Source organism: Tupaia chinensis, unplaced genomic scaffold, assembly GCF_000334495.1.
Source record: "Tupaia chinensis unplaced genomic scaffold, TupChi_1.0 Scaffold146740_1, whole genome shotgun sequence".
In the NCBI taxonomy this organism is placed as follows: domain Eukaryota; kingdom Metazoa; phylum Chordata; class Mammalia; order Scandentia; family Tupaiidae; genus Tupaia; species Tupaia belangeri.
This window is the reverse complement of record NW_006206595.1, coordinates 1870469-1870865: the sequence shown is the minus strand read 5'-3', so window position 1 is coordinate 1870865 and position 397 is coordinate 1870469.

The following is a 397-nucleotide window of genomic DNA, read 5'->3' as shown; positions in this document are numbered from 1 at the left end:
GTGACCATCCCCCCAGGAGGTGATTTCTCGCTTTCTGTCTCTAATGTCTCTCTCTGTCTGTCTGGCAAGCACACACACCCTATAGCGAAAATCTCTCCAAAAAAAAAAAAAATGGTAAAAGAAATTAAGGCAGCGGTCGCCCAATATGAAGCTACTGCTCCGTATACCGTAGCTATAGTTGAAGCTGTCGCCGAGGGCTGGCTCACACCATGACTGGCAAACATTGACCCGAGTTACACTTTCAGGAGGAGACTACCTGCTTTGGAAATCAGAATATGTAGAGGCTTGTAGAGAAACTGCCTGCCGCAATGCCTAAGCCAATAATGGCTGGACGGCCGAAATGTTAATAGGAGAAGGAAACTATGCGCAAAATGAAAATCAAATGCAGTATGACCCC